Source organism: Montipora capricornis, chromosome 2 (assembly GCF_036669925.1).
Source record: "Montipora capricornis isolate CH-2021 chromosome 2, ASM3666992v2, whole genome shotgun sequence".
Classification (NCBI taxonomy): Eukaryota; Metazoa; Cnidaria; class Anthozoa; order Scleractinia; family Acroporidae; genus Montipora; species Montipora capricornis.
In genome coordinates, this window is record NC_090884.1 from 11,319,757 (window position 1) to 11,327,256 (window position 7,500).

General features: G+C 39.2%; 1 long non-coding RNA gene across 1 annotated transcript; it reads left to right on the forward strand.

Annotated features, from left to right (window-relative positions):
* Positions 1–2,945: 2,945 nt before the first annotated feature.
* On the forward strand, positions 2,946–5,531 carry LOC138037777 (uncharacterized). The gene is made up of 2 exons (XR_011130095.1): positions 2,946–3,015; positions 5,056–5,531. It is a non-coding gene; the product is annotated as an uncharacterized lncRNA (long non-coding RNA).
* Positions 5,532–7,500: the final 1,969 nt, after the last annotated feature.

Here is a 7,500-nt window from a genome sequence, read left to right on the forward strand (position 1 = left end):
GCAATTTAATTTGCCTTAATTGGGTAGGAGCACGCCGTTGTGTTGGTTTGAAAATTTAAATAAACCATGAGATTAGGGAAGTGCTACAGGCACTATACTAATATATTGTCCTTTCAGACCTGTTCTTTCCCCGCTAGTTGTGGGACGAACTTCGTGAAGACAAGGCAGGTAATATAATTTTGAAACTTAAAAAGAAATTTACAATCTGCTTGTCTCAGTGAGCATATATGCCTGACAGTGGTTGTCTGGCGAGAAGCTGGGCGCCACTATTGGGTTAAAAAATCCGTCTCCACTGGCCTCAATTGGTCAATGTGATATCTCAAATGATGATGATGATGATAATATTCCGATCTCGCGGAAAAAAATCCGATATCGTGGAAATATATATATGCGACGTTTAAAACGGGCCTAACCGATAATGATGGTTGGATCTAAACACGCACTAAAGAAGGAGTGTCAAGTGAATATTTACTAGGATAAAACTAAGCTAAACGAGGTTTCATCGTATAAATATTTGTGGGTAGTAACATGTGACGTCATGCTAGAGATTTGACTTGGTGTTCAAATGGAAACACAGGTATAACATCAAAATACTAAGAAAACTCCATATGACAATAATAATAACACTAAAAATAATAATGATTATAATAATAATAATAATAATAATAATAATAATAATATAAATAATAATAATAATAACATTGATTGCTCCATTTTCTTAAAAGAAAAAACCTGAAAGATTACAACAATTCAAGCTCTGCCGTTTCAAAAAGACGTGGAAACAACTTACCAGTGTGAGAAAGTTGTTCATTGTGATTTCACTGAAGGTTCTTCCAAGTGAGTGCTCGTACCGTCTAAAGCTGATCAACTGCGATCACTTATGATGAAGCTCTCCTCGCCATCAGCTTTTATAGCCAATCCAAGCTAAAAATAAGTTGTAATGTTCCTGCTCCGCGTTGTAGTTAATTTTCTGGTTAATTCTCTTCACGTGTCAAACTGATGGAAAAACCTTGTCCATGCTTCACTTCTTAACAAAAAACCATTTCGCTTCCTTTGATACCTAGCTGCCCTAAAATAGTCGGTTGTAATACATTTTTTTCTGGTGTTTCGAACGCGAAACCAATCAAGAAGAATCATAGTTCAAAACGAGAATAATTAATTTTGCCCGAACACTAGTTTTAAAAGAACAATTCAAAATGAGACTGAATTCACTTCAACGTTGATAGCGTAGATAGGGTGGGTAGTACAAACAACTCCGTCAAAGATTTTTATTAGTGAGCGGGGGAAACCATTGCGTTGTCAAATACTTTCCATGGACATCGAGCAGCTCTAACTATCGAGCCTTTAGGAAGAACTCGCTGAAGCATTGAAAAGGAAGAAAAAAAATCTATAGTCAGAGAAGACACAGCCAATTACACCCAAATAAAACTATATTTTGTTTTTAATCGCCAGCTTAATTTTTTTGTTTATTTGGGCTAAATCATATGTCAAGTGGAACAAATATCGAGCGAGCATCTTCCATCAAGTTAACACTACACGTTAAACTATTTGTTTGTACAAGAAGGTGTTTCTTTTTCTTTTGTTATTGGATAAGGTTCATATAAGCATTATTTGAAAATCGAAAAGTTAATCTATTTACGAGTATCACCAGGTTGTTCGAACGTTTCTGGAAAAACTAAATCAAAGCTACTTTCAAAACTAACTCCCTCTTTTGTCGCTGAAACAAGTTGCTAAGTAGAGGAACTTTTAAGAGACCTGAAACCTTCAACAGGAAATCCGACAGAATTGAGTTGATTTCCCTGTAAGATATTCACTTCTAAAGAATAGTTTATTATGCGCTTAAAATGTCGAGGATTCATTCAAAGATTTATGCATCGTACGGCGGCAAACTGCAAAAGTCAAGAAAAAAATTGCGATTTGCCAAAAATAAAGAAACATGTTTAATATATTTCTTTCCTGATTTGCCGTTTCATGCCGCAAACAGCGAAGCTGAATCTCTCTAGTCATGAAGAATTGTAAAACGGCTGAAGAGTATCTCATTTTTCCATTGCTTTGAACATTGCCCGTATGGTTGCACTTGTAATTGAGTGACGCTGAAGATATCTTTTATTCTCAGATGAGGATGAGGGGGGGGCTCAGTGGAGTATGAGAAAAAAATATTGCTGTAAGAACATGAAATACCGTGCTCGAGATACAACTATAACGCCCTTGATTTGACAAAAATGACACTAAAATGAGCAAAGATCCCAAACGTTAAAATAAAGCGCTACAGCGGATTAATTGAAACGATTCAGGTTTAATTGCTTGTAGTAAATTTGGTTCAGAAAATGTTAACAAATCAACGCGTTTAAGCCACTGGAACGAAGATGACTGTTTTTGTTCGGGTGTAATTGGCTGTGTCGTCACAGCTTGCAGATCTTCTCTCCCTTTTCAATGCTTCAGCGAGTTCTTTGTAAAGGCTCGATAGTTGTAGCTGTTCGATGTCCATGGGAAGTATTGACAACACCATCATTTCCGCCGCTCACAAATAAAAAGACTTTGGCAGAGTTGTTTATATCATCCACTTTATCTTAATTATCAGCGTTTAAAATACTCCTCATTTTAAATTGTTCATTTAAAACTAGTGTTCGGGCACACAATCCTAACCAGTCTTTTTTCCAGTGATGATTCTCCTTGATTGGTTCCGCGTTCGAAAAACCAGAAAAACAAATCTACAACCGACTATTTTAGAGCACTTCTAACCAGCAAGGAAAGGAAACGAAAAGGTCTTTAATTAATAAGTGAACCATGGCTCATTTTTTCCTTCAGCGCGACACGAGAAGAGAATTAAATAGAAAGTTAACACGGAGCAGGAACATCACAACTTATTTTTAGCTTGGATTGGCTAAAAAGTATAAATGCTGATGGCAAGGAGAGCTTCATCAGTCATTGATCGCAGTAGATCAGCTTTAGACGGTACGAATACTCAGTGCAAGAACGCAAAAAGAACTCATAATGAACAACTTTCTTAAACTGGTAAGTTAACTATCTCAAACTGATAAGTTGTTTCCAGGTCTTTTTGGAAAGTTTGAATCATTGTAAGCTATTAGCGGTTTTTAAGAAAATGGAGGAATCATCAGTTTTCTTGGTATTTTGGTGTTTATACTGGTTTTCCTATTTGAACACCAAGGCCCGGTGGAATTAAGCATTAACCAAGGAGTTTATTTCTCTACTCCCAAAGGCTGTTCAACACTGATATTCGGAAAAATTTTACATTAGACTGAGGAAGTCAATCTTAAAAAAGAAAAATAATCGAAACACTCTTTCACCAAAAAGTTGAAAACATGGAAGAAAATTTTACGCTTTTCCTGGATTAAGTTAATCGGCTTTCTAACAAACGGGCCCAGGTCAAATCCCTGGCTTCACCTCAGGGGTTCAGCACCTTTCATTTAGGATCCTCGCCGTTCACCAATTTTGTCAATTATTTGTATTATTGTTAGAAGTGGTAGTAGTAGTAGCAGCAGCAGCAGCGGCAGCAGCAGCAGCAGTAGTAGTAGTAGTAGTAGTAGTAGTAGTAGTAGTAGTAGTAGTAGTAGTAGTAGTAGTAGTAGTAGTAGTAGTAGTAGTAGTAGTAGTAGTAGTATCATCATCATCATTATTATTCATTAAGATCCAATTAAGGCCAGTGGAGAGGATTTTTAAGCCCAACAGTGGCACCCGTAAGGAAAGTCACTCTAAGGCATGCATACTCACAGGGTCCAGAAGACATTAAAGTGTGTTTCTTTTTTTTTTTTTTTATTCATTTTCAAAGTTAAATTATCTACCTTTTCTTGACGATGTGTGCCCACATCCAGCAGGGAACGAACAGAACCTAAGACGTCAGTATTATTAAAGCCCCGTAGCATTTCAGTCATCTCATAATCTACTTAGACCCCGTTTACACGGGTCAGGAAGAAATTTTTACACGGACAAAAACTTGCATGGTTCCACCTCGCGTTCACACGGTACCGGTGGAACCGGACGAATTTTTGAACGGCTAAGTGTGCAAGTTTGGGACCTGAAAAAAGCTGGTCAACTTTTTGACCGGCACGGTTCCACTATGCATACGGATTCATGAACACACCCGAACCGTGCAAGGTTTTGCACGGTTAACGCGGTTAAGGCATGGAATCTACTTACGTCTTTTTCTAAGCAAAAATGTTGTTGACACAAAACAAATTAACAAAAGCACGATACAGATATGAGGAGGCAAGCGGCAGTTGCATGCATCGGTTTTTGAGCCGGATTAGATGGGCTACTGCAGTACACGTTCCTACAAATGGCCATTGTCTCCGATGTTCATCGATCGAGGCAACGTACACATTTGATTGAATTTCTTCGTAAGCATGTACAGCTCACAAAACAACCGGTCGTGGAAAAAGTCTCAGACCAGAAAGCCACGTTTGATTTGCCGCGTACCGCACCTAACTACAACGTGATTGGCTAAAAACATAAGCTTAACCAATCACAGCAGAGATTTTTAAAAAGCCATTCAAATGCCGCGACTGGTCTCAAATTTTGCGTGGACCCATGTAAACACCATTGCCATCTGTAACAGAATTTGCACGGTTCCATGTAAACAGGCGGTCCAGGTACAAAATTTGTTCGTGCCAAATTGTTCTGGACCCGTGTTAACGTAGCCTTAGCCGTTCAAAAATTCGTCCCGTTCCACCGGTCCCGTGTGAACGCAAGGTGGATCCGTGCAAGTTTTTCTCCGAGCACAAATTTGTCCGGATCCGTGTAAACGGGGTGTTAATATCTCTAAGCAACACAATAGCGTGCTTCTAGCCAGTTAAAGCAAATTAAATTGTACCAAAAGGCAAGCCAAACCAGAGGTTTTCACCTTCCTAGCTGGAGGCCTTTTTTTTGCCCAGGTTATTAATTCGGCTAAAGGAGTCAGTCAGGACGAACTCCATCAAGCCGCAACTAAGCTGGGATATCGAACTTTTGTTATCTGCATTGTTATTGTTGTTGTTGTTGTTTTTGTCATCATCATCATTTTGCCTAAATGTCGACGGGTTTGTTTTTCTTTTTCAGGTTAAGTTCGCCCTTTTGTTGACTCTAGCTCTTGGCTTCCTTAGAGATGTTGAAGGTAACTGTGCGAGCAATGTAAAAAGTCTCCTTCACAACGCCTCAGGCCGACCAAGAAGCCAACACAGCCGATGTGTTAAAAACACCGTGGCTATTCGTATTTGCAATAAATCCTACACTGCTGTAACTTGCAGAAATGACAACGGATGTAGAGGAAGACCGGCGATACAGATTCGCACCCAATGCTGCGACGGTACCGGTACAAGCGTGGCACTACCCACTGATTGCTACTGAGAAGAAAGACAAAGGAACTAGACTTCTTCTTGTTGGTATATACTTATAAATTATTTCAGACAAATATTGGAGCCATAACCAACGACGATAATTTATTGAAGAGTATATATTAGGGCTTCGTAGAGAATCTTTTTGTCAACAATTAAAGTATTTGGAATCAAAAGCCATTAAACTCGCTTTTTAATGTTGTTCTGTCATCACGTGTTTGAAGGCCTGGGTGAATGGCGTTATATTACTCAATTTATATACAACCAACTCCTGATGGTTAACTGAATCCCTACTTACTAACGTCAAAGACAAACGCGAACACAACGACACACCAGGAGCAGTTGATAAGACTGCCATGCCACTTGCATTGGTGTGGCCAGTGGGAAATTGAAAACACAAATGACTGAACACAACGGAGCGAGTTAAAACGGTGATCTTAGCAACATCATTGCTGAGCACCAATTATACTGAGAAACCACAATAATGACTGTGCATAAATAACTTTCTTCACATAGTACTGCCAACCTCTAACACCAGAAAGCTGATGTATCAAACTTCACTGACAGAGCCGACACCAGACAATGACTCATTGACGAAACCGACAGAAGTGTTAAACAACGCTTCTACGGATCAAGATGTATTACCGACAGTCTTCCCAGCCAGCGACATCACGTTTGACTAGACCGACCAATAAGATCACATTTCTACTGACAAAGACCAGAAAAAAAATGACGTCCTTTTTTTTCTTCAGATTTTGAAAGTGTGTTTGCTTATCACTTGTCTGGCAAAATGCTGAGTTTTAATTTTCATTCAAAGGCTTTTTGCTTTCAGTTTGAGTTTTAAATTTCACGGTCCGCCATGACATTCAAAACTGACCGAATGGACCTCAGAGGTTTGGATCCAGGAAAAAGTGCTGAACTCCCATGCTGCATATTAAGTCTGCCGCGCACACGCGCATTGTATTCCTACTGAGTCTTTGACTTTATTTTCTCCTGGATCCAGCTCTCTCAAGAATGCTGGACCATTAAATAGGAAAATTCCAGATAACTTCGTGTTTAGATATCATAGTTTTGAAATCCAAAGAAAAAGAAAAATTAACTTTTCACTCATGGGGAAACTTTAAACGATGAACTCACACTACACCAGTTTCCTGACTGTCGGACTAACTTCCTCTCTGGATGTCAAAATGTCAGTCAATGTCACCAATTGCAACGAAAGTCCCTCCACGGACCAATAGCTCTCACCCGGACGATTTTTCCCTTGCGAAGTGAATTAATAATTTATTCAGATTAGCTGGTTGAAGGGGCTTGGCCCCATCTTTGATCCAAGAAAGATGCCAAGCTATTTGCCATAACCATTTCTTTCTAAGGAAAGGAAAGAATTGAAACAACTCCGCGCGTGATAAAAGAGTTTGACACCTTCAAGTAAGTAAGAGGAAAATTGTTTATTGTCAATACTATAATTTGAACGTTTGTTTGGCCTCAAAAATGCCGCAAACTAATTTCATTTCTATAATAGTTTCTACGTCAACAGTAATTGCATTATTGGAAGGCGAAATCTTGGTAAATTTCAAGATTTACCCATAAAACAATCCCCCGAAAAGTGAACCCTCTTTCCTCTTCCTCTTTCAACTAACTCTGCACACCCATTTGGTGGCTGTCAAGTATGCTGCCACGAAATGTTAACTAGGCATGATGGACCAAGTGATAAAACAGACCACAAGGTAGTGACACAAAAGATGGTGGGCGTTTTCCATTTACCAAGAAATTCCGGAAATTCCGGTTGGGATGTAAATGGAACACACGTTTTTGGTTCGCTCCACCGGAACATTTCCGGAATAAACGGAACTTCTGAAAAGGTAGTCCTGTTTTCCCGTTGGAAACTTTCCGATGGAAATGTGTGTTCCATTTACAACTTTTGAAAGGTCTCACCACTTAAAGGCTATTCACGGCCACATTTTTTAATTTTGGCGCGTAAAATCGCAATCACTGGGCGGCGAACGGACCTGAGTTAAATGGAACACGTTTTTCACCCGATGGAAATTTCCACCGAAATTTCCGGAAATTTTGTGTAAATGGAAAACGCCCGGTGATTGCGAAAGTAAACATAAGAGTGGCTGTCTACAGGTATTCGTCCAATACGCAAATGCTATTCGCTGAAACGCGTTGC